This window comes from Schistocerca piceifrons, unplaced genomic scaffold (assembly GCF_021461385.2).
Source record: "Schistocerca piceifrons isolate TAMUIC-IGC-003096 unplaced genomic scaffold, iqSchPice1.1 HiC_scaffold_1062, whole genome shotgun sequence".
Lineage (NCBI taxonomy): Eukaryota > Metazoa > Arthropoda > Insecta > Orthoptera > Acrididae > Schistocerca > Schistocerca piceifrons.
The window spans coordinates 20,444-43,193 of NW_025726866.1; the positions used below are offsets into that span (position 1 = coordinate 20,444).

A 22,750-nucleotide genomic window follows, 5' to 3' on the forward strand; every position below is an offset into this window, starting at 1 on the left:
CAGCGTGGCTGTTGCTAGGAAACGGCCTTATTTGCCGTTGGCTAATATCTAGTTTTCTTTGCATCAATGTGAAAATGTTCCTATTACTAAATACAGTTTTGCTAGTTACAGTTCAAACTAGAAACGACGGAAGAAAGCGGTCCAACGCGCCACATTCGTTCCCGAAGGGGAGGGTGCATTTCCTACGCCACGTCTGACATAGCGTCTTAAATTTTCTAAAACTGACATAATTCCATCCTACCGAAAAAAGAAACAGATTTCGCAGTGAGGTTCTTTGAGATATTGCTAGAGATGGAAGTCTCTGGAGCTCTTGCCTCGCACGTCAGGTTGGCCGAGCGGTCTAAGGCGCCAGATTTAAGCTCTGCTTCCCATAAGGGAGCGTGGGTTCGAACCCCACATCTGACAATGCATTTGAGTCTCTTCGGAGTCGTGGGCCCGAACACATCGCGCGCTCGCTCCGGCGTGTCGGGCGGTGTTTACGTGTGCTTCGCGGTCGGCGGCGGTTCATCGCGGTGACTGTTTCTTCGCTGCACTAGTCAGCTGAACTGTAAGTTAACATGGATTCCGAAGACCGAGAAAATAATATCCAATGCGAGTTTGATAGAAACGTAACCCGACCGTCTGCTTTTGAAATTCATTCGTGGATGAAAAATGACTTGAAAATTCCTGAAAGTGATGTGTTAGGCTTGCAATTAGACGCGTTCCTGAACTCTTTGTTTGTAAAATTGAAATGTCCGGAATTGTGCGATGCCCTTGTCAGTGAAAACGGTGGCGTACGTAAATTCAAACACTCTGATGGGACAATTAGCAATGTGACTCTGTCGAATGCTGGATTTGGTATTCGAAATGTTCGGGTATTCAATCTGCCGTTTGAGACTAGGAATGAGACAATAGCTCGTAGCCTTATGCCTTATGGCACAGTTTTGTCGATTACGAAGGAAAAGTGGTCGTCCGCTTACATATATCAGGTTGAGAACGGTATCCGTAGTGTCAAGATGATTGTGAGGAAGCACGTTCCCTCGTTTTTGGTTATGGCCGGCCACCGGGCTTTTATTTCGTATAGTGGTCAGCCGCAAACGTGTTCCTATTGCAATGCCACCGACCATTTTCGGCAAAATTGTCCTCGGCGTAGGCGCCCTGTGCAGTTACCGCCCCGTGGGCAAGATGACGACGCGTCGTACGCGGCCGTGTTGTTAGGTGTTCCCCGTTCACCGGCACGTTCCGCAGAAACGGCAACGCCTTTAGTTGATGCGGTCGCGATGGATGTCGATGCCACTGCAACCGGACTTGATTCTGTTCAAAACATGTCCGTTTCTTCTCAGTCAGTTCCCGTAGCTACTGTATTGCTTCCGCCTCCGGCTGGGCCAGTAGTTCCGGAGCGGACCGGATCAGAACCCGTTCAGGTGGTTACCCCCCCTGTTGCTGTTGTGGATTCGTCACCATCTACTTCCGTGCTTCAGGGTGTTCCGGACGCGGCTCCTGCCTCACAGGAACCAAAGCCAAGGCGTGAAAGTGTTTCGGAGAGGCGTGGCAATACTGACCGCTTCCGCAGTGCCAGTAGTTCGCGGATTTTAGACACACGGTCTTTTTCTCGCGGAGAACGCAGCCCGTCTCCGGAATGGAAGCAGGTTCCCCGTCCGAAGTCAAAACAAAAACAAAAATCTGTGCAAAAGCCGGCGCACAAGCCCTTGCCCCGCCCCGTAGTCGAATCACGGCCGTCGGTTGCGACGGGGCGTCGTCCACAGCGTCCTGTGGCGAGCAGTCAGCCGGCGCCTACGACAAGTGTGTCGGCAGACAGGCGGGAACAGGTTGTCCAGCAGTTAAAGGAAATGTTGCACCACTCTGATGTAAATCTAGCAATGGACACTACGACGTCTCAGGCAACGAACCCGGCACAACTTTCGGTTAAGCGTAAGGCGGAAGACACCCCCCAGCGTCGCACGCGTCCCCCTTCACAGGATTCCGCGTCCGCACCTCCCACACAAGAACCGCCCACTTCAGCTGCACCGTTTGAACGTTGTGACTGGGCAGACGATATGGAGGAGGAGGGTGGGTCCACTCCTGCCGTCTAATTTGTTTTCTTTGTTTTTCCCTGTTGTTTATGGTAGCAAGCCCTCCATCAGTTGTGGCTACTATTAATCTTAATAAGTTGGAGTCGCCTGTGAAGTTTGCAAGTTTTGTGGGTTTTATAAATTACATTGCTGCTGATGTAGTGTTTTTGCAGGAGGTTGTGATAGATATACTTCACTCCATTCCGGGCTATCAAGTGCTCTTGAACTTTGATATCGAGTGTAATTGTGGTACTGCCATTTTAATTCGTGTTGGTCATGATTATAGTAATGTCGCCACAATTCCTAACGGTCGTGGTGTAGCCTGCACGATCAACAACGTACGATATATTAACGTGTACGCCCCTTCTGGTGCCGACGGGCAGCCACGTCGCCGTGTGTTTTATAGCAGTGACATTTGTCACCTTTTACAGGGCCCCCACCTGCCCGTAGTCATGGGCGGCGATTTTAATTGCGTGCTGGACGATAGAGATCAGGAGCCACGGCCTTATAAGTGCCTAGAATTACAGACGCTCGTTACTGAGATGAATTTAATTGACTCGTGGTGTTATTTACACCCGCGGGACGTGGGCTTTACTTTCTTTTATCCCACGGGAAGGAGTCGGCTCGATAGGATTTATGTTTCTCGTGATAAACAGCACTGTCTTACGGAATCCTCTGTTCACCCCGTGATTTTTTCCGATCATTGTGCGTATGTCTGCCGCTTTCATTCTCTGTTGGCGATTAAACCCCGCGCCAGTCGATTATGGAAGTTTAATGTGCGACATCTCTCACATCCACATTTTGCGCCGGTTATCGTGCGTGTGTGGCAGAGGGTGCTGAAATATCGCGGTCTATATGCCTCCACTTTGTCTTGGTGGGTAGAATTTGTTAAGCCGGCATTACGCAAGGCCATCCTGGAGTTCGGTCAGGATGTTGCTCACTGGGAGCGTTCTACATTGCACTTTTACGAGAGCTGTTTAAATGATGCCATCCACCTGCACACAACTAATCCCGCTCTTCGGATGGCGACAATTCGGCGTATCAAACTCCGTCTTCTGGATTTGAAAAGGGAATCGTTACGCGGATCTGTCGTACGGAGCCGAGCCCCCGGGGCGCTGGCTGATGAAGCGCCTTCCGTGTTTCATCAGCTGCGCGAACGCCGGCGCGCGAAGCGACGTTACGTCACAGAGCTGGAATCAGCTGACGGTGCGCGGCTTAATAGCCAGGCGGCAATTCTTGCCGAGGCCCACCGTCACTTCATCGAACTTTTCAGTGAGAAATACACTGATGCTGCCGCGATTTCCGCGCTTCTCCACGACGTTCCGTACGTCTTATCCGTAGCGGATCGCCGTCGCCTCACAGAAAACTTTACCGTGGACGAAGTGGGTGATGTCTTAAAACTGTGTTCCCAGAATAAGTCACCGGGCGCTGATGGGTTGCCACCGGAATTTTATATGCATTTCTGGCACTTGTTTGGCTCTGCCCTGACTGATGTTTTTAATGAAATTTTAAATGGTGTGGATGTCCCTGCGTCCTTCTTGGAAGGTATTGTGGTCTTGGTTCCAAAGGTTCCAGTCACCAGGAAACTGTGCAATCTTAGACCACTCACCCTTCTTAATGGTGATTACAAACTCTTCACCAAATGTGTCTCCTCCCGCTTGAAGCTGGTTATGAAGAAACTGATTAGTCCCTTTCAATACTGTGCAGTACCTCAACGCACTCTCTATGGTGCTGTGTCGACATACCGAGATGCCATTGCCTATGCTTCGACGAATAGGATTCCTTTTGGCATTTTATCTATCGATTTTGCAATGGCTTTTGACAGAGTTAGCCATCTATATCTCCGACGGGTGCTCCAGAAGTTTGGTTTCGGTGTAAAGTATATAACTATGATTTTTAACCTTTTCAAAAATTCCACCTCACGGATTAGTATCAATGGGCTTTTATCGAAACCTGTTCCGCTCTGCTGTTCAGTCAAACAAGGGTGCCCTCTGTCAATGGCGCTTTACGCCATTTCCTTAGATCCTTTGTTGCGTAAGTTGCACAGTGTTTGTAGGGGAATACGTATTGGGGATGAGAAGCACGTTTGTCGCGCTTATGCTGACGACCTTGGCCTCTTGGTGTCCTCGGCTACCGACTTTGATACAATACGCGCTGTTCTTACGCAGTATGAACGTGCATCTGGTGCGAGCATCAATACCCGTAAGACGGTTTTTCTGCCTATATATGCGGCGACACGGGGCTTCAAACGCCCATGGTTTACAGTGAAGCAGGAACACAAGATTTTGGGTGTTCGCTTTCACGCCAATCTGTTACAGACAGCGTCCTACAACTGGCGTCTTGTCTTAAATGGCATACGAGCTATGGCTAGCCTGTCCGCTACTCGCACCCTCGCATTAACACAGCGGGTGATTTTAATAAATGTTTTCTTGCTCAGCAAAGCCTGGTACCTCGCTCAGTTATTTCAGGTACCCAAGAATTTGGGCAGAGCCATAACACAGGCAGTCTATTGGCTATTGTGGCGGGGACATATTTTCAAGGTGTCTTACGAAACATGTACTTTGCCGCGCGAACAGGGTGGACTCGGCCTCATTCATTTTGCTATGAAAGCCGCAGCGTTGCTCCTTCATCGGACGAGCGTCACCATTGAACAGGATCCGTCGAGCCCCACAGCTGTTCTGTTCGCTATTCATCGTCCTCTATCTGAAGCAGGACCTCTCGACCCGACTACAATACCGTTTCAGCTGCGTTATGTTCGAGAATACTTCGTTCAGAAAAGTTATCTCGCCGCCGACGTACTCTACCATAGAACTCTGACTGTGAAAAGTGTCTACCAGGGACTGAGAGGACGGCCAGTCGGCAATAAGATGGAGGCGCGCTACCCGCGATCTGCGTGGAGGACGGCGTGGGCTCACGTTCACGCTCCCTTCCTGTCAGCGGACGTCAGCAGCTTTTGGTACCACGTGGTTAACATAATTCTTCCCACCAACGAAAAGCTGAGCCGCATCCACTTATCTCCGTCGAGCTTGTGTGAAGACTGTCGACAAGACGACACCTTAGAACATCGTTTCGTGTGCCTGAGGTCACGGTCGACTTGGAACATTGCCGCCAGGATGCTCGCACTTATCAACCGGACCAGCGCTGCCACTTTTTCCGCGGACACGGCTCTAATCCCGGACTTTAAACCGTATCCGTCTACGAAACGTGCTGCCACCGCATGGATCGTGGCTCACACAGTTTTAGCCATCCTGCATTTGCGACTTACGGGCGACTATGCCTTTTTGGTTTATTTGTCTACGCAACATGACCTTACCAAAACTAGGAAAGATTATCACCAACTCTTTGCACATTTTCTGCAAATTGCACTCGCATTTGCCCACGACAAACTCCTGTAATATACACTTCACTGCTGCAACCTTTATTTCCTTCTGTGTGTTGAATTGTCTCCAGGTACGAAAACATGGTTAATGCAAATTGAATGCTACCGGCAGAGTGAATATTGAACAAGTACGATGCTACCGCTTGTGCAGGACTGCAACGTGGAAATTACGACGAAAAGTTTAACACAGTTTTATCCTGTGTTCGTGTGTGTTTGTGTTTCGCTGTCCTTCAGTGATTTCTTTGTGTTTTTATTCCTTTTTTTTTTTTTTTTTCAACGTCTGGTTCCTCCGTCATCGGCGTACATTCACGGATGCGTAGCGCGCGGCGGTGCCACGGAGATTGTTTGGTTTTCAGGATAGGAGGATTTTTACTTTCTTTTTAACACGTCGGAGTGAATTGTGTTTTCCTTCTCTTTATCCGCCAGACAGTTCGGAAAGTTCGGGAGTATACTCATTCCTTTGACATGTGTCGATGTTTTTAGTTTTTGTGACCCTTTTCGTTACTTATTTTAATGGCCGCCACGAAGCATTTTGAACATAATATCATGGGACGTGTGAAGGGTGTTCTTTCCCTGTGACTGACAGGACTAACTCATGCAGTTTTTGATTTTTTATTCTTTTTTTTCAAATTTTATTCTTTCTTTTATTGAGTTTAGGTGAAAAGCGCCTGATGCGCTATTATTATTGTATTTTTTATTTTATGGCGTGTAGGCGCAAAGCCACTGATTCGCTGTCATTATAGGCATGGACTTTAACTTCAAGAGGATTTTCGTTTTCCTTCGACGCTTCGCTAGCGGTGAACAGTCACAAGAAACTTTCCTCGCAGAAATCAAGTATCTCCGAACCCAATCGTTTCTAGCGCCTGTCCTCTACATATACGCCCATTTGCAAGCGTCAGCTTTCGCGTCAGCCGAGCAAAGTCGGGACAAGTCGACACATGGGGACACACGATGCTGTGAATCGCAATCCGCACTAGCCTACGCGGAGCTGGACGAGGGGCGAAGGAAAACCATTCGTAACACGACAGTTTGGAAATTCGACGATCGCGAGCGTTGGAAACACTCTCCTGAGTAAAGAAGACAACTTGCGTGCGGTGTCCGGGCTTCGAACCCGGATCAGCTACTTGGGAAGCAACCATGCTGACCGACACACCACCACCGCCTTCTGCTACGCGCTGCTTGCTCCGTGATGTGTCGCCTTCCCTCCTGGCGCCAGAGGCCGAAGGAAATCTCGCTGTAGGCGCTCAACGCCGAGTGGAAGGCGAGCACATCTGAACCCGTTTTCCTGGTGCTGCTAGGGCCATATACTGAAACTGAGCGCAGAACTAACTTTTACTGAAGAATCTGCCCTTTAATGCACATCAGGGCGAACACGAAATTTCTAATATGAAGTACTCACTGACGATCCAAAGACGCTTCAGTATGTATGCGTCGGTACCACCGGGGCAGTGCCGAAGTATTGTAAAGTGAAGGTCGACAGTTTGAGCCTCACAGGAAGTATTTCATTGGCTTCCCACGAGAGCGTTATGCACAGCGTGGCTGTTGCTAGGAAACGGCCTTATTTGCCGTTGGCTAATATCTAGTTTTCTTTGCATCAATGTGAAAATGTTCCTATTACTAAATACAGTTTTGCTAGTTACAGTTCAAACTAGAAACGACGGAAGAAAGCGGTCCAACGCGCCACATTCGTTCCCGAAGGGGAGGGTGCATTTCCTACGCCACGTCTGACATAGCGTCTTAAATTTTCTAAAACTGACATAATTCCATCCTACCGAAAAAAGAAACAGATTTCGCAGTGAGGTTCTTTGAGATATTGCTAGAGATGGAAGTCTCTGGAGCTCTTGCCTCGCACGTCAGGTTGGCCGAGCGGTCTAAGGCGCCAGATTTAAGCTCTGCTTCCCATAAGGGAGCGTGGGTTCGAACCCCACATCTGACAATGCATTTTAAACATTCTGAAACTAACATACTCCCGTGATCTTACAGAACAAGTAAATTATGCAGAAACACGCGAAGCAGATTTTACTAGAGACGACAGTGACAGACCGAGCGGTCGAAAAGAAATAGCGGAACATACTTTTCCCGCGTCGAGGTTTAGCTCTTCTTACGGACGTTTCCGTTGTTGTTGTGCTGTGGCTCTGGGTTCCAAGCGACAGCGAGAAAACCTCAACAGCAACGCATACGTGTTTAAAGGAATCGTAAGGCCTTAATAAAGATAGATGAAACGGTGGCTCAGGTGCTGGAGATGTGAAGCGGCCGTATTGCGTGGGCAGTAAGCTCACTAAGTTAGTGTGTCATGCTAACAACGGGAAGGCTATGGGTTAGATCCCACCAAGGGCTATTTCATATTGCTTCCCTAAAAGGCAGCGCGAGAGACTGCCAGGCAAATCCCAAGTGATCTGTACAAGGACTAAGATGTCCGCACGTCTGGAAACGTTCTCGCCGACTTGTGTGCCACGCTGACGACACGGGTTCTCGTCCGATCACCGAAGTTAAGCAGCGTTTTTGCGTGCTTAGTACACGGCTCGGTGGCTAACTAGGAAGTCTACGTGCTGTTGGATTCTTTAATTTTGCCTTTTCCCTTAGTTTTCGGTGTTGCTGCGCGGTAATGGTACGGTCCAGCACGCTGACCCCTCTCTTGCCTCTCGGGACCCAAATTCGCGAACCTGCGGCCACAGTCAAATGAAAGGGTCCGTTGCGCGTTTGTCGAGTCGGTCTCTCCCAGTCGTTTCTAGCGCCTGTCCTCTACATATACGCCCATTTGCAAGCGTCAGCTTTCGCGTCAGCCGAGCAAAGTCGGGACAAGTGGACACATGGGGACACACGATGCTGTGAATCGCAATCCGCACTAGCCTACGCGGAGCTGGACGAGGGGCGAAGGAAAACCATTCGTAACACGACAGTTTGGAAATTCGACGATCGCGAGCGTTGGAAACACTCTCCTGAGTAAAGAAGACAACTTGCGTGCGGTGTCCGGGCTTCGAACCCGGATCAGCTACTTGGGAAGCAACCATGCTGACCGACACACCACCACCGCCTTCTGCTACGCGCTGCTTGCTCCGTGATGTGTCGCCTTCCCTAATGGCGCCAGAGGCCGAAGGCAATCTCGCTGTAGGCGCTCAACGCCGAGTGGAAGGCGAGCACATCTGAACCCGTTTTCCTGGTGCTGCTAGGGCCATATACTGAAACTGAGCGCAGAACTAACTTTTACTGAAGAATCTGCCCTTTAATGCACATCAGGGCGAACACGAAATTTCTAATATGAAGTACTCACTGACGATCCAAAGACGCTTCAGTATGTATGCGTCGGTACCACCGGGGCAGTGCCGAAGTATTGTAAAGTGAAGGTCGACAGTTTGAGCCTCACAGGAAGTATTTCATTGGCTTCCCACGAGAGCGTTATGCACAGCGTGGCTGTTGCTAGGAAACGGCCTTATTTGCCGTTGGCTAATATCTAGTTTTCTTTGCATCAATGTGAAAATGTTCCTATTACTAAATACAGTTTTGCTAGTTTTCAAACTAGAAACGACGGAAGAAAGCGGTCCAACGCGCCACATTCGTTCCCGAAGGGGAGGGTGCATTTCCTACGCCACGTCTGACATAGCGTCTTAAATTTTCTAAAACTGACATAATTCCATCCTACCGAAAAAAGAAACAGATTTCGCAGTGAGGTTCTTTGAGATATTGCTAGAGATGGAAGTCTCTGGAGCTCTTGCCTCGCACGTCAGATTGGCCGAGCGGTCTAAGGCGCCAGATTTAAGCTCTGCTTCCCATAAGGGAGCGTGGGTTCGAACCCCACATCTGACAATGCATTTTAAACATTCTGAAACTAACATACTCCCGTGATCTTACAGAACAAGTAAATTATGCAGAAACACGCGAAGCAGATTTTACTAGAGACGACAGTGACAGACCGAGCGGTCGAAAAGAAATAGCGGAACATACTTTTCCCGCGTCGAGGTTTAGCTCTTCTTACGGACGTTTCCGTTGTTGTTGTGCTGTGGCTCTGGGTTCCAAGCGACAGCGAGAAAACCTCAACAGCAACGCATACGTGTTTAAAGGAATCGTAAGGCCTTAATAAAGATAGATGAAACGGTGGCTCAGGTGCTGGAGATGTGAAGCGGCCGTATTGCGTGGGCAGTAAGCTCACTAAGTTAGTGTGTCATGCTAACAACGGGAAGGCTATGGGTTAGATCCCACCAAGGGCTATTTCATATTGCTTCCCTAAAAGGCAGCGCGAGAGACTGCCAGGCAAATCCCAAGTGATCTGTACAAGGACTAAGATGTCCGCACGTCTGGAAACGTTCTCGCCGACTTGTGTGCCACGCTGACGACACGGGTTCTCGTCCGATCACCGAAGTTAAGCAGCGTTTTTGCGTGCTTAGTACACGGCTCGGTGGCTAACTAGGAAGTCTACGTGCTGTTGGATTCTTTAATTTTGCCTTTTCCCTTAGTTTTCGGTGTTGCTGCGCGGTAATGGTACGGTCCAGCACGCTGACCCCTCTCTTGCCTCTCGGGACCCAAATTCGCGAACCTGCGGCCACAGTCAAATGAAAGGGTCCGTTGCGCGTTTGTCGAGTCGGTCTCTCCCAGTCGTTTCTAGCGCCTGTCCTCTACATATACGCCCATTTGCAAGCGTCAGCTTTCGCGTCAGCCGAGCAAAGTCGGGACAAGTCGACACATGGGGACACACGATGCTGTGAATCGCAATCCGCACTAGCCTACGCGGAGCTGGACGAGGGGCGAAGGAAAACCATTCGTAACACGACAGTTTGGAAATTCGACGATCGCGAGCGTTGGAAACACTCTCCTGAGTAAAGAAGACAACTTGCGTGCGGTGTCCGGGCTTCGAACCCGGATCAGCTACTTGGGAAGCAACCATGCTGACCGACACACCACCACCGCCTTCTGCTACGCGCTGCTTGCTCCGTGATGTGTCGCCTTCCCTAATGGCGCCAGAGGCCGAAGGCAATCTCGCTGTAGGCGCTCAACGCCGAGTGGAAGGCGAGCACATCTGAACCCGTTTTCCTGGTGCTGCTAGGGCCATATACTGAAACTGAGCGCAGAACTAACTTTTACTGAAGAATCTGCCCTTTAATGCACATCAGGGCGAACACGAAATTTCTAATATGAAGTACTCACTGACGATCCAAAGACGCTTCAGTATGTATGCGTCGGTACCACCGGGGCAGTGCCGAAGTATTGTAAAGTGAAGGTCGACAGTTTGAGCCTCACAGGAAGTATTTCATTGGCTTCCCACGAGAGCGTTATGCACAGCGTGGCTGTTGCTAGGAAACGGCCTTATTTGCCGTTGGCTAATATCTAGTTTTCTTTGCATCAATGTGAAAATGTTCCTATTACTAAATACAGTTTTGCTAGTTACAGTTCAAACTAGAAACGACGGAAGAAAGCGGTCCAACGCGCCACATTCGTTCCCGAAGGGGAGGGTGCATTTCCTACGCCACGTCTGACATAGCGTCTTAAATTTTCTAAAACTGACATAATTCCATCCTACCGAAAAAAGAAACAGATTTCGCAGTGAGGTTCTTTGAGATATTGCTAGAGATGGAAGTCTCTGGAGCTCTTGCCTCGCACGTCAGATTGGCCGAGCGGTCTAAGGCGCCAGATTTAAGCTCTGCTTCCCATAAGGGAGCGTGGGTTCGAACCCCACATCTGACAATGCATTTTAAACATTCTGAAACTAACATACTCCCGTGATCTTACAGAACAAGTAAATTATGCAGAAACACGCGAAGCAGATTTTACTAGAGACGACAGTGACAGACCGAGCGGTCGAAAAGAAATAGCGGAACATACTTTTCCCGCGTCGAGGTTTAGCTCTTCTTACGGACGTTTCCGTTGTTGTTGTGCTGTGGCTCTGGGTTCCAAGCGACAGCGAGAAAACCTCAACAGCAACGCATACGTGTTTAAAGGAATCGTAAGGCCTTAATAAAGATAGATGAAACGGTGGCTCAGGTGCTGGAGATGTGAAGCGGCCGTATTGCGTGGGCAGTAAGCTCACTAAGTTAGTGTGTCATGCTAACAACGGGAAGGCTATGGGTTAGATCCCACCAAGGGCTATTTCATATTGCTTCCCTAAAAGGCAGCGCGAGAGACTGCCAGGCAAATCCCAAGTGATCTGTACAAGGACTAAGATGTCCGCACGTCTGGAAACGTTCTCGCCGACTTGTGTGCCACGCTGACGACACGGGTTCTCGTCCGATCACCGAAGTTAAGCAGCGTTTTTGCGTGCTTAGTACACGGCTCGGTGGCTAACTAGGAAGTCTACGTGCTGTTGGATTCTTTAATTTTGCCTTTTCCCTTAGTTTTCGGTGTTGCTGCGCGGTAATGATACGGTCCAGCACGCTGACCCCTCTCTTGCCTCTCGGGACCCAAATTCGCGAACCTGCGGCCACAGTCAAATGAAAGGGTCCGTTGCGCGTTTGTCGAGTCGGTCTCTCCCAGTCGTTTCTAGCGCCTGTCCTCTACATATACGCCCATTTGCAAGCGTCAGCTTTCGCGTCAGCCGAGCAAAGTCGGGACAAGTGGACACATGGGGACACACGATGCTGTGAATCGCAATCCGCACTAGCCTACGCGGAGCTGGACGAGGGGCGAAGGAAAACCATTCGTAACACGACAGTTTGGAAATTCGACGATCGCGAGCGTTGGAAACACTCTCCTGAGTAAAGAAGACAACTTGCGTGCGGTGTCCGGGCTTCGAACCCGGATCAGCTACTTGGGAAGCAACCATGCTGACCGACACACCACCACCGCCTTCTGCTACGCGCTGCTTGCTCCGTGATGTGTCGCCTTCCCTAATGGCGCCAGAGGCCGAAGGCAATCTCGCTGTAGGCGCTCAACGCCGAGTGGAAGGCGAGCACATCTGAACCCGTTTTCCTGGTGCTGCTAGGGCCATATACTGAAACTGAGCGCAGAACTAACTTTTACTGAAGAATCTGCCCTTTAATGCACATCAGGGCGAACACGAAATTTCTAATATGAAGTACTCACTGACGATCCAAAGACGCTTCAGTATGTATGCGTCGGTACCACCGGGGCAGTGCCGAAGTATTGTAAAGTGAAGGTCGACAGTTTGAGCCTCACAGGAAGTATTTCATTGGCTTCCCACGAGAGCGTTATGCACAGCGTGGCTGTTGCTAGGAAACGGCCTTATTTGCCGTTGGCTAATATCTAGTTTTCTTTGCATCAATGTGAAAATGTTCCTATTACTAAATACAGTTTTGCTAGTTACAGTTCAAACTAGAAACGACGGAAGAAAGCGGTCCAACGCGCCACATTCGTTCCCGAAGGGGAGGGTGCATTTCCTACGCCACGTCTGACATAGCGTCTTAAATTTTCTAAAACTGACATAATTCCATCCTACCGAAAAAAGAAACAGATTTCGCAGTGAGGTTCTTTGAGATATTGCTAGAGATGGAAGTCTCTGGAGCTCTTGCCTCGCACGTCAGATTGGCCGAGCGGTCTAAGGCGCCAGATTTAAGCTCTGCTTCCCATAAGGGAGCGTGGGTTCGAACCCCACATCTGACAATGCATTTTAAACATTCTGAAACTAACATACTCCCGTGATCTTACAGAACAAGTAAATTATGCAGAAACACGCGAAGCAGATTTTACTAGAGACGACAGTGACAGACCGAGCGGTCGAAAAGAAATAGCGGAACATACTTTTCCCGCGTCGAGGTTTAGCTCTTCTTACGGACGTTTCCGTTGTTGTTGTGCTGTGGCTCTGGGTTCCAAGCGACAGCGAGAAAACCTCAACAGCAACGCATACGTGTTTAAAGGAATCGTAAGGCCTTAATAAAGATAGATGAAACGGTGGCTCAGGTGCTGGAGATGTGAAGCGGCCGTATTGCGTGGGCAGTAAGCTCACTAAGTTAGTGTGTCATGCTAACAACGGGAAGGCTATGGGTTAGATCCCACCAAGGGCTATTTCATATTGCTTCCCTAAAAGGCAGCGCGAGAGACTGCCAGGCAAATCCCAAGTGATCTGTACAAGGACTAAGATGTCCGCACGTCTGGAAACGTTCTCGCCGACTTGTGTGCCACGCTGACGACACGGGTTCTCGTCCGATCACCGAAGTTAAGCAGCGTTTTTGCGTGCTTAGTACACGGCTCGGTGGCTAACTAGGAAGTCTACGTGCTGTTGGATTCTTTAATTTTGCCTTTTCCCTTAGTTTTCGGTGTTGCTGCGCGGTAATGATACGGTCCAGCACGCTGACCCCTCTCTTGCCTCTCGGGACCCAAATTCGCGAACCTGCGGCCACAGTCAAATGAAAGGGTCCGTTGCGCGTTTGTCGAGTCGGTCTCTCCCAGTCGTTTCTAGCGCCTGTCCTCTACATATACGCCCATTTGCAAGCGTCAGCTTTCGCGTCAGCCGAGCAAAGTCGGGACAAGTGGACACATGGGGACACACGATGCTGTGAATCGCAATCCGCACTAGCCTACGCGGAGCTGGACGAGGGGCGAAGGAAAACCATTCGTAACACGACAGTTTGGAAATTCGACGATCGCGAGCGTTGGAAACACTCTCCTGAGTAAAGAAGACAACTTGCGTGCGGTGTCCGGGCTTCGAACCCGGATCAGCTACTTGGGAAGCAACCATGCTGACCGACACACCACCACCGCCTTCTGCTACGCGCTGCTTGCTCCGTGATGTGTCGCCTTCCCTAATGGCGCCAGAGGCCGAAGGCAATCTCGCTGTAGGCGCTCAACGCCGAGTGGAAGGCGAGCACATCTGAACCCGTTTTCCTGGTGCTGCTAGGGCCATATACTGAAACTGAGCGCAGAACTAACTTTTACTGAAGAATCTGCCCTTTAATGCACATCAGGGCGAACACGAAATTTCTAATATGAAGTACTCACTGACGATCCAAAGACGCTTCAGTATGTATGCGTCGGTACCACCGGGGCAGTGCCGAAGTATTGTAAAGTGAAGGTCGACAGTTTGAGCCTCACAGGAAGTATTTCATTGGCTTCCCACGAGAGCGTTATGCACAGCGTGGCTGTTGCTAGGAAACGGCCTTATTTGCCGTTGGCTAATATCTAGTTTTCTTTGCATCAATGTGAAAATGTTCCTATTACTAAATACAGTTTTGCTAGTTACAGTTCAAACTAGAAACGACGGAAGAAAGCGGTCCAACGCGCCACATTCGTTCCCGAAGGGGAGGGTGCATTTCCTACGCCACGTCTGACATAGCGTCTTAAATTTTCTAAAACTGACATAATTCCATCCTACCGAAAAAAGAAACAGATTTCGCAGTGAGGTTCTTTGAGATATTGCTAGAGATGGAAGTCTCTGGAGCTCTTGCCTCGCACGTCAGATTGGCCGAGCGGTCTAAGGCGCCAGATTTAAGCTCTGCTTCCCATAAGGGAGCGTGGGTTCGAACCCCACATCTGACAATGCATTTTAAACATTCTGAAACTAACATACTCCCGTGATCTTACAGAACAAGTAAATTATGCAGAAACACGCGAAGCAGATTTTACTAGAGACGACAGTGACAGACCGAGCGGTCGAAAAGAAATAGCGGAACATACTTTTCCCGCGTCGAGGTTTAGCTCTTCTTACGGACGTTTCCGTTGTTGTTGTGCTGTGGCTCTGGGTTCCAAGCGACAGCGAGAAAACCTCAACAGCAACGCATACGTGTTTAAAGGAATCGTAAGGCCTTAATAAAGATAGATGAAACGGTGGCTCAGGTGCTGGAGATGTGAAGCGGCCGTATTGCGTGGGCAGTAAGCTCACTAAGTTAGTGTGTCATGCTAACAACGGGAAGGCTATGGGTTAGATCCCACCAAGGGCTATTTCATATTGCTTCCCTAAAAGGCAGCGCGAGAGACTGCCAGGCAAATCCCAAGTGATCTGTACAAGGACTAAGATGTCCGCACGTCTGGAAACGTTCTCGCCGACTTGTGTGCCACGCTGACGACACGGGTTCTCGTCCGATCACCGAAGTTAAGCAGCGTTTTTGCGTGCTTAGTACACGGCTCGGTGGCTAACTAGGAAGTCTACGTGCTGTTGGATTCTTTAATTTTGCCTTTTCCCTTAGTTTTCGGTGTTGCTGCGCGGTAATGGTACGGTCCAGCACGCTGACCCCTCTCTTGCCTCTCGGGACCCAAATTCGCGAACCTGCGGCCACAGTCAAATGAAAGGGTCCGTTGCGCGTTTGTCGAGTCGGTCTCTCCCAGTCGTTTCTAGCGCCTGTCCTCTACATATACGCCCATTTGCAAGCGTCAGCTTTCGCGTCAGCCGAGCAAAGTCGGGACAAGTCGACACATGGGGACACACGATGCTGTGAATCGCAATCCGCACTAGCCTACGCGGAGCTGGACGAGGGGCGAAGGAAAACCATTCGTAACACGACAGTTTGGAAATTCGACGATCGCGAGCGTTGGAAACACTCTCCTGAGTAAAGAAGACAACTTGCGTGCGGTGTCCGGGCTTCGAACCCGGATCAGCTACTTGGGAAGCAACCATGCTGACCGACACACCACCACCGCCTTCTGCTACGCGCTGCTTGCTCCGTGATGTGTCGCCTTCCCTAATGGCGCCAGAGGCCGAAGGCAATCTCGCTGTAGGCGCTCAACGCCGAGTGGAAGGCGAGCACATCTGAACCCGTTTTCCTGGTGCTGCTAGGGCCATATACTGAAACTGAGCGCAGAACTAACTTTTACTGAAGAATCTGCCCTTTAATGCACATCAGGGCGAACACGAAATTTCTAATATGAAGTACTCACTGACGATCCAAAGACGCTTCAGTATGTATGCGTCGGTACCACCGGGGCAGTGCCGAAGTATTGTAAAGTGAAGGTCGACAGTTTGAGCCTCACAGGAAGTATTTCATTGGCTTCCCACGAGAGCGTTATGCACAGCGTGGCTGTTGCTAGGAAACGGCCTTATTTGCCGTTGGCTAATATCTAGTTTTCTTTGCATCAATGTGAAAATGTTCCTATTACTAAATACAGTTTTGCTAGTTACAGTTCAAACTAGAAACGACGGAAGAAAGCGGTCCAACGCGCCACATTCGTTCCCGAAGGGGAGGGTGCATTTCCTACGCCACGTCTGACATAGCGTCTTAAATTTTCTAAAACTGACATAATTCCATCCTACCGAAAAAAGAAACAGATTTCGCAGTGAGGTTCTTTGAGATATTGCTAGAGATGGAAGTCTCTGGAGCTCTTGCCTCGCACGTCAGATTGGCCGAGCGGTCTAAGGCGCCAGATTTAAGCTCTGCTTCCCATAAGGGAGCGTGGGTTCGAACCCCACATCTGACAATGCATTTTAAACATTCTGAAACTAACATACTCCCGTGATCTTACAGAACAAGTAAATTATGCAGAAACACGCGAAGCAGATTTTACTAGAGACGACAGTGACAGACCGAGCGGTCGAAAAGAAATAGCGGAACATACTTTTCCCGCGTCGAGGTTTAGCTCTTCTTACGGACGTTTCCGTTGTTGTTGTGCTGTGGCTCTGGGTTCCAAGCGACAGCGAGAAAACCTCAACAGCAACGCATACGTGTTTAAAGGAATCGTAAGGCCTTAATAAAGATAGATGAAACGGTGGCTCAGGTGCTGGAGATGTGAAGCGGCCGTATTGCGTGGGCAGTAAGCTCACTAAGTTAGTGTGTCATGCTAACAACGGGAAGGCTATGGGTTAGATCCCACCAAGGGCTATTTCATATTGCTTCCCTAAAAGGCAGCGCGAGAGACTGCCAGGCAAATCCCAAGTGATCTGTACAAGGACTAAGATGTCCGCACGTCTGGAAACGTTCTCGCCGACTTGTGTGCCACGCTGACGACACGGGTTCTCGTCCGATCACCGAAGTTAAGCAGCGTTTTTGCGTGCTTAGTACACGGCTCGGTGGCTAACTAGGAAGTCTACGTGCTGTTGGATTCTTTAATTTTGCCTTTTCCCTTAGTTTTCGGTGTTGCTGCGCGGTAATGGTACGGTCCAGCACGCTGACCCCTCTCTTGCCTCTCGGGACCCAAATTCGCGAACCTGCGGCCACAGTCAAATGAAAGGGTCCGTTGCGCGTTTGTCGAGTCGGTCTCTCCCAGTCGTTTCTAGCGCCTGTCCTCTACATATACGCCCATTTGCAAGCGTCAGCTTTCGCGTCAGCCGAGCAAAGTCGGGACAAGTGGACACATGGGGACACACGATGCTGTGAATCGCAATCCGCACTAGCCTACGCGGAGCTGGACGAGGGGCGAAGGAAAACCATTCGTAACACGACAGTTTGGAAATTCGACGATCGCGAGCGTTGGAAACACTCTCCTGAGTAAAGAAGACAACTTGCGTGCGGTGTCCGGGCTTCGAACCCGGATCAGCTACTTGGGAAGCAACCATGCTGACCGACACACCACCACCGCCTTCTGCTACGCGCTGCTTGCTCCGTGATGTGTCGCCTTCCCTAATGGCGCCAGAGGCCGAAGGCAATCTCGCTGTAGGCGCTCAACGCCGAGTGGAAGGCGAGCACATCTGAACCCGTTTTCCTGGTGCTGCTAGGGCCATATACTGAAACTGAGCGCAGAACTAACTTTTACTGAAGAATCTGCCCTTTAATGCACATCAGGGCGAACACGAAATTTCTAATATGAAGTACTCACTGACGATCCAAAGACGCTTCAGTATGTATGCGTCGGTACCACCGGGGCAGTGCCGAAGTATTGTAAAGTGAAGGTCGACAGTTTGAGCCTCACAGGAAGTATTTCATTGGCTTCCCACGAGAGCGTTATGCACAGCGTGGCTGTTGCTAGGAAACGGCCTTATTTGCCGTTGGCTAATATCTAGTTTTCTTTGCATCAATGTGAAAATGTTCCTATTACTAAATACAGTTTTGCTAGTTACAGTTCAAACTAGAAACGACGGAAGAAAGCGGTCCAACGCGCCACATTCGTTCCCGAAGGGGAGGGTGCATTTCCTACGCCACGTCTGACATAGCGTCTTAAATTTTCTAAAACTGACATAATTCCATCCTACCGAAAAAAGAAACAGATTTCGCAGTGAGGTTCTTTGAGATATTGCTAGAGATGGAAGTCTCTGGAGCTCTTGCCTCGCACGTCAGATTGGCCGAGCGGTCTAAGGCGCCAGATTTAAGCTCTGCTTCCCATAAGGGAGCGTGGGTTCGAACCCCACATCTGACAATGCATTTTAAACATTCTGAAACTAACATACTCCCGTGATCTTACAGAACAAGTAAATTATGCAGAAACACGCGAAGCAGATTTTACTAGAGACGACAGTGACAGACCGAGCGGTCGAAAAGAAATAGCGGAACATACTTTTCCCGCGTCGAGGTTTAGCTCTTCTTACGGACGTTTCCGTTGTTGTTGTGCTGTGGCTCTGGGTTCCAAGCGACAGCGAGAAAACCTCAACAGCAACGCATACGTGTTTAAAGGAATCGTAAGGCCTTAATAAAGATAGATGAAACGGTGGCTCAGGTGCTGGAGATGTGAAGCGGCCGTATTGCGTGGGCAGTAAGCTCACTAAGTTAGTGTGTCATGCTAACAACGGGAAGGCTATGGGTTAGATCCCACCAAGGGCTATTTCATATTGCTTCCCTAAAAGGCAGCGCGAGAGACTGCCAGGCAAATCCCAAGTGATCTGTACAAGGACTAAGATGTCCGCACGTCTGGAAACGTTCTCGCCGACTTGTGTGCCACGCTGACGACACGGGTTCTCGTCCGATCACCGAAGTTAAGCAGCGTTTTTGCGTGCTTAGTACACGGCTCGGTGGCTAACTAGGAAGTCTACGTGCTGTTGGATTCTTTAATTTTGCCTTTTCCCTTAGTTTTCGGTGTTGCTGCGCGGTAATGGTACGGTCCAGCACGCTGACCCCTCTCTTGCCTCTCGGGACCCAAATTCGCGAACCTGCGGCCACAGTCAAATGAAAGGGTCCGTTGCGCGTTTGTCGAGTCGGTCTCTCCCAGTCGTTTCTAGCGCCTGTCCTCTACATATACGCCCATTTGCAAGCGTCAGCTTTCGCGTCAGCCGAGCAAAGTCGGGACAAGTGGACACATGGGGACACACGATGCTGTGAATCGCAATCCGCACTAGCCTACGCGGAGCTGGACGAGGGGCGAAGGAAAACCATTCGTAACACGACAGTTTGGAAATTCGACGATCGCGAGCGTTGGAAACACTCTCCTGAGTAAAGAAGACAACTTGCGTGCGGTGTCCGGGCTTCGAACCCGGATCAGCTACTTGGGAAGCAACCATGCTGACCGACACACCACCACCGCCTTCTGCTACGCGCTGCTTGCTCCGTGATGTGTCGCCTTCCCTAATGGCGCCAGAGGCCGAAGGCAATCTCGCTGTAGGCGCTCAACGCCGAGTGGAAGGCGAGCACATCTGAACCCGTTTTCCTGGTGCTGCTAGGGCCATATACTGAAACTGAGCGCAGAACTAACTTTTACTGAAGAATCTGCCCTTTAATGCACATCAGGGCGAACACGAAATTTCTAATATGAAGTACTCACTGACGATCCAAAGACGCTTCAGTATGTATGCGTCGGTACCACCGGGGCAGTGCCGAAGTATTGTAAAGTGAAGGTCGACAGTTTGAGCCTCACAGGAAGTATTTCATTGGCTTCCCACGAGAGCGTTATGCACAGCGTGGCTGTTGCTAGGAAACGGCCTTATTTGCCGTTGGCTAATATCTAGTTTTCTTTGCATCAATGTGAAAATGTTCCTATTACTAAATACAGTTTTGCTAGTTACAGTTCAAACTAGAAACGACGGAAGAAAGCGGTCCAACGCGCCACATTCGTTCCCGAAGGGGAGGGTGCATTTCCTACGCCACGTCTGACATAGCGTCTTAAATTTTCTAAAACTGACATAATTCCATCCTACCGAAAAAAGAAACAGATTTCGCAGTGAGGTTCTTTGAGATATTGCTAGAGATGGAAGTCTCTGGAGCTCTTGCCTCGCACGTCAGATTGGCCGAGCGGTCTAAGGCGCCAGATTTAAGCTCTGCTTCCCATAAGGGAGCGTGGGTTCGAACCCCACATCTGACAATGCATTTTAAACATTCTGAAACTAACATACTCCCGTGATCTTACAGAACAAGTAAATTATGCAGAAACACGCGAAGCAGATTTTACTAGAGACGACAGTGACAGACCGAGCGGTCGAAAAGAAATAGCGGAACATACTTTTCCCGCGTCGAGGTTTAGCTCTTCTTACGGACGTTTCCGTTGTTGTTGTGCTGTGGCTCTGGGTTCCAAGCGACAGCGAGAAAACCTCAACAGCAACGCATACGTGTTTAAAGGAATCGTAAGGCCTTAATAAAGATAGATGAAACGGTGGCTCAGGTGCTGGAGATGTGAAGCGGCCGTATTGCGTGGGCAGTAAGCTCACTAAGTTAGTGTGTCATGCTAACAACGGGAAGGCTATGGGTTAGATCCCACCAAGGGCTATTTCATATTGCTTCCCTAAAAGGCAGCGCGAGAGACTGCCAGGCAAATCCCAAGTGATCTGTACAAGGACTAAGATGTCCGCACGTCTGGAAACGTTCTCGCCGACTTGTGTGCCACGCTGACGACACGGGTTCTCGTCCGATCACCGAAGTTAAGCAGCGTTTTTGCGTGCTTAGTACACGGCTCGGTGGCTAACTAGGAAGTCTACGTGCTGTTGGATTCTTTAATTTTGCCTTTTCCCTTAGTTTTCGGTGTTGCTGCGCGGTAATGGTACGGTCCAGCACGCTGACCCCTCTCTTGCCTCTCGGGACCCAAATTCGCGAACCTGCGGCCACAGTCAAATGAAAGGGTCCGTTGCGCGTTTGTCGAGTCGGTCTCTCCCAGTCGTTTCTAGCGCCTGTCCTCTACATATACGCCCATTTGCAAGCGTCAGCTTTCGCGTCAGCCGAGCAAAGTCGGGACAAGTGGACACATGGGGACACACGATGCTGTGAATCGCAATCCGCACTAGCCTACGCGGAGCTGGACGAGGGGCGAAGGAAAACCATTCGTAACACGACAGTTTGGAAATTCGACGATCGCGAGCGTTGGAAACACTCTCCTGAGTAAAGAAGACAACTTGCGTGCGGTGTCCGGGCTTCGAACCCGGATCAGCTACTTGGGAAGCAACCATGCTGACCGACACACCACCACCGCCTTCTGCTACGCGCTGCTTGCTCCGTGATGTGTCGCCTTCCCTAATGGCGCCAGAGGCCGAAGGCAATCTCGCTGTAGGCGCTCAACGCCGAGTGGAAGGCGAGCACATCTGAACCCGTTTTCCTGGTGCTGCTAGGGCCATATACTGAAACTGAGCGCAGAACTAACTTTTACTGAAGAATCTGCCCTTTAATGCACATCAGGGCGAACACGAAATTTCTAATATGAAGTACTCACTGACGATCCAAAGACGCTTCAGTATGTATGCGTCGGTACCACCGGGGCAGTGCCGAAGTATTGTAAAGTGAAGGTCGACAGTTTGAGCCTCACAGGAAGTATTTCATTGGCTTCCCACGAGAGCGTTATGCACAGCGTGGCTGTTGCTAGGAAACGGCCTTATTTGCCGTTGGCTAATATCTAGTTTTCTTTGCATCAATGTGAAAATGTTCCTATTACTAAATACAGTTTTGCTAGTTACAGTTCAAACTAGAAACGACGGAAGAAAGCGGTCCAACGCGCCACATTCGTTCCCGAAGGGGAGGGTGCATTTCCTACGCCACGTCTGACATAGCGTCTTAAATTTTCTAAAACTGACATAATTCCATCCTACCGAAAAAAGAAACAGATTTCGCAGTGAGGTTCTTTGAGATATTGCTAGAGATGGAAGTCTCTGGAGCTCTTGCCTCGCACGTCAGATTGGCCGAGCGGTCTAAGGCGCCAGATTTAAGCTCTGCTTCCCATAAGGGAGCGTGGGTTCGAACCCCACATCTGACAATGCATTTTAAACATTCTGAAACTAACATACTCCCGTGATCTTACAGAACAAGTAAATTATGCAGAAACACGCGAAGCAGATTTTACTAGAGACGACAGTGACAGACCGAGCGGTCGAAAAGAAATAGCGGAACATACTTTTCCCGCGTCGAGGTTTAGCTCTTCTTACGGACGTTTCCGTTGTTGTTGTGCTGTGGCTCTGGGTTCCAAGCGACAGCGAGAAAACCTCAACAGCAACGCATACGTGTTTAAAGGAATCGTAAGGCCTTAATAAAGATAGATGAAACGGTGGCTCAGGTGCTGGAGATGTGAAGCGGCCGTATTGCGTGGGCAGTAAGCTCACTAAGTTAGTGTGTCATGCTAACAACGGGAAGGCTATGGGTTAGATCCCACCAAGGGCTATTTCATATTG

At 49.7% G+C, this 22,750-nt stretch overlaps 10 non-coding genes across 10 annotated transcripts; all 10 read left to right on the forward strand.

Annotated features, from left to right (window-relative positions):
• The first annotated feature begins 321 nt into the window (after window positions 1-321).
• On the forward strand, window positions 322-405 carry Trnal-uaa. Its single transcript has one exon. It is a non-coding gene; the product is annotated as a tRNA-Leu (tRNA).
• Window positions 406-7,282: 6,877 nt separating this feature from the next.
• Trnal-uaa lies at window positions 7,283-7,366 on the forward strand. The gene has a single exon. It is a non-coding gene; the product is annotated as a tRNA-Leu (tRNA).
• Window positions 7,367-9,150: 1,784 nt separating this feature from the next.
• On the forward strand, window positions 9,151-9,234 carry Trnal-uaa. The gene has a single exon. It is a non-coding gene; the product is annotated as a tRNA-Leu (tRNA).
• A 1,788-nt stretch (window positions 9,235-11,022) lies between these two features.
• On the forward strand, window positions 11,023-11,106 carry Trnal-uaa. Its single transcript has one exon. It is a non-coding gene; the product is annotated as a tRNA-Leu (tRNA).
• A 1,788-nt stretch (window positions 11,107-12,894) lies between these two features.
• Window positions 12,895-12,978, forward strand: Trnal-uaa. Its single transcript has one exon. It is a non-coding gene; the product is annotated as a tRNA-Leu (tRNA).
• A 1,788-nt stretch (window positions 12,979-14,766) lies between these two features.
• Window positions 14,767-14,850, forward strand: Trnal-uaa. The gene has a single exon. It is a non-coding gene; the product is annotated as a tRNA-Leu (tRNA).
• Window positions 14,851-16,638: 1,788 nt separating this feature from the next.
• On the forward strand, window positions 16,639-16,722 carry Trnal-uaa. Its single transcript has one exon. It is a non-coding gene; the product is annotated as a tRNA-Leu (tRNA).
• Window positions 16,723-18,510: 1,788 nt separating this feature from the next.
• Trnal-uaa lies at window positions 18,511-18,594 on the forward strand. The gene has a single exon. It is a non-coding gene; the product is annotated as a tRNA-Leu (tRNA).
• A 1,788-nt stretch (window positions 18,595-20,382) lies between these two features.
• On the forward strand, window positions 20,383-20,466 carry Trnal-uaa. The gene has a single exon. It is a non-coding gene; the product is annotated as a tRNA-Leu (tRNA).
• Window positions 20,467-22,254: 1,788 nt separating this feature from the next.
• Window positions 22,255-22,338, forward strand: Trnal-uaa. The gene has a single exon. It is a non-coding gene; the product is annotated as a tRNA-Leu (tRNA).
• The last annotated feature ends 412 nt before the right edge of the window (window positions 22,339-22,750 follow it).